Source organism: Clarias gariepinus, chromosome 20 (genome assembly GCF_024256425.1).
Source record: "Clarias gariepinus isolate MV-2021 ecotype Netherlands chromosome 20, CGAR_prim_01v2, whole genome shotgun sequence".
Taxonomy (NCBI): domain Eukaryota; kingdom Metazoa; phylum Chordata; class Actinopteri; order Siluriformes; family Clariidae; genus Clarias; species Clarias gariepinus.
In genome coordinates this window covers 18,487,022-18,490,540 of record NC_071119.1, presented here as the reverse complement: position 1 = coordinate 18,490,540, position 3,519 = coordinate 18,487,022, and positions in this window count along the sequence as shown.

The following is a 3,519-nucleotide window of genomic DNA, read 5'->3' as shown; positions in this document are numbered from 1 at the left end:
TGGATAGGTTGCTATTTCATCTCAGGACACACATACTGTACACACACATAAGTTGGGAACGTCAATTATAGCCTAATCTGCATGTTTTTGGACTGGGTGGTGGAATAACCTTCCTCTAGATGTCTGTACAGTTAAATCACTGACAATCTTAGATATTTGAAATTAAAATAGGTTAGAACCTAGTAACCAGTGCACTGATCTATCTAATGGAGGAACAGAAAAGGGAATTAAAAATAAAGCCCAATGGGGTGAAAAAAAAGAAGAAAGGAATATCAAGAAATAAGAATGTCAAAAGAAAAAAGTTAAAAGAATAGAAGAAGGCCAAAAGAAGGAGTCACAGAAGATATGATGGTGCATTAAAATTTTCGACAGCAGGAGGAAGGAGCTTAGCGCAACATACAGTAGATGAAAGGGTGGAAGGAAAGAAAGAAAGATACTGACAGATGGACAAGGAAGGAAGCTGAGGTGACAAAGAGTTGGTAAGGGAAGAAAGCTGATGGACACAGCCTTTTACTGTAGATCGTAAACAGCATTGCATCCTTACAGTAATAGTGGATTTAGGGAATAAAAAAAAAATTCATTTAAAAAGATGTGAAAAGGTATTAAAAGGAACTGTATGAAATTTTAGAGCCATCTGCTGCCTATGAAGTGAATCCTCACAGCATGAAAAAAAACAAGCTTTTCTCATGCACCTGATCCAATCCAACTCCATCCCCTCTAATGAATTTACGTGCCTTGCAAGTTTTTTTTTTCCCCCACTGCAAAATTTTCTAATGCATACTGCAAGTCTCAACGGCTCCTCTGTGGGAATTGTCGAAAGCACCAAATTCCTGGGTGTCCACCTAGAGAAGGACCTCAGCTGGTCCCTCAACACCAGCTCCCTACAGAAGAAAGCCCAACAGCGTCTCTTCTTTCTGAGAAGACTGAGGAAGGCCCAGCTTCCACCACCGATCCTGACCACCTTCTATAGAGGAACTATCGAGAGCATCCTGAGCGGCTGCATCACTGTCTGGTTTGGGAATTGTGCCATATCGGATCGCAAAACCCTACAACGGATAGTGAGGACAGCGGAGAAGATCATCGGGGCCTCTCTCCCCTCTATTGAAGACATCTACACCACACGCTGCATCCGCAAAGCCACCAGCATTGTGGCTGATCGGACACACCCCTCTCACACACACTTTACACTCCTGCCATCTGGAAAAAGGTACCGAAGCATTCGGGCACACACATCCAGGCTGTGCAACAGCTTTTTTCCACAAGCCATCCGTCTCCTCAACAAAAAGGGACTGGACTGATAAACACAAACACACTCACACACACACAAACACAAACATTATCACACAGCTTAACTCAACTACCTCAAAATATTGAGACTGGACTGACTAATCAACACAAGTGCAGACACACTGACCTACACCACCAAATTATCGTACACACCAACCTGTAAATGCTTCACTGTTTTTAACAATCTTTTTGCACAATGATCATTACTGGACTACATTTTTGCACTAATTCCTCAAATCTTGCTGCTGTTTTAAGGAATGTTTACGTTTACCCACTACCTCAACACCATATTTTATGTTCTGTTATGTCGTGGTTGCGCACTGTCACTTTGTTGTCGCTCTTGTTTGCACATTTGCACGTGCACTTTATGTTGTCCGTAAAAATGTTACTTAGCTAGTTAGTTTTTGTTAATTTATGTTGTAATTTATGTTAGATCTCTCTGTCCTGTCTCTGCTAGCCAGTTAACTAGGCCTCTTGGTTAGCTAGTTTAGTGTCTCTGTTAATTTATGTTGTAAGTTTATGTTGCATGTAGCACCTTGGTCCTGGAGGAACGTTGTTTCGTTTCACTGTGTACTAACTGTATATGGTTGTAATGACAATAAAGCCTACTTGAACTTGAACTTGAACTTGAAGTCAAAACTTTTGGAACAACCTGGGTTAATTAAGCAAGAACAAGAACAACACAACCTTGAGTGTGATGAGCCAATCGCATGTTGTATAAATGTGCTTAAATTTAAGAATTAGCTTACATCCTATAACAAATCTTAAATTTATTTTCTTACAAAAATATAAAAATGGACAATGTTTACTCACTTATCGTCTATACCGCTTTATCCTGTACACAGGGTCGCGGAGGGCATGGTGCCTTTTCCAGGAGACATTGAGGTGGGGTAAACCCTGGATGGGTTCCTAATTCCACGCAGGGTACGGACATATACATACACACATTTACATACCAATTAGTTTAGTCTGCATGTCTTTGGACTGTGGGAGAAAACCAGAGTGAGGAAAGAACATGCAAACTCCATGCACACAGGCCCGAGATGGGAACCGAACCCTCAGCCCTGAAGGTGCAAGGAGACAGTGCTAACCACTAAGCCACCGTGCCTCCTAATGGACAACATATTCATATAAATACAATTTACAAATATAAATACAAAGATAAAGTATTAGATATAACACTTGTGTCACACATTTTACCAATAGTGCCAATTACCAATAGTGGTTAAACCACTATATATATATATATAAAACCCTGCAGCATCCTTTACATGTACTGCATTTAATTAAAATTCAGGCTGGCTGTGGTTAGTAACAATCATGTCAGGGAAAAAAAAAAGCTAGTGGGTTCAAATGGCACAGAAAAAATTATATTAGGCAGCAGTGTAATTAAATATACGATAATCCCTCAGTAGTACAAATCTAATTCACTTTTACTGGATAAGTCCTGGTTATTATATTAGAGTATTTCTTTACCCTTAAAAATCACAAATCTTATTCTAGTATTCATGATTTATTTATTTTTTTTTCCCCTGAAAATTTAAATGAAAACCAGCATCATTAAATGCACAGGAAAAATGTGTATTTCTCTACAGTATAAACGGATCCTCAACACTCTTGATTTGCATTGTTTTAGACATTATTCCTAAATTCCTAAATATGAATGGAATTCATACATTTAATAAATAATATGAGTAGAAGTATTATCTCATAATATCTGTAATCCAAATGGCAATTGTTATCTTCTTGTACGGCGTCCTAATGAAATATTAGCATGTGGCCATCTGAACATCATATATGTGAATGTATAATAATAACAATAACAATAGTTATTATAAAGAGGAGATTTATGAATGTAGTGAAGGAGGGCATAAAGTTAGTTGGTGTGAGAGATAAAGAAGATGCAGAGGACAGGGTTAGATGGAGGCAGATGATTTGCTGTGGTGACCCCTGGAAGGGAACAGCCAAAAGACAAAGAAGAAGAATAACAGCAATGATAATAATAATAATAATAATAATAATAATAATAATAATAATAATAATGAAGGAATAAGAGCATATATATTGATGCATGGCCATAAATTTATGATATGCAGGAATGAGGTCCATATGCATGGCTATAATTTAGTAATAAGTCATGGGAACAAGATTATTAATCAGTGGAGACAAGACAGTTAACTTGTAGCTTCTAGACACATAGGAAAAATCACATCATACACTAAGTGCATGTAT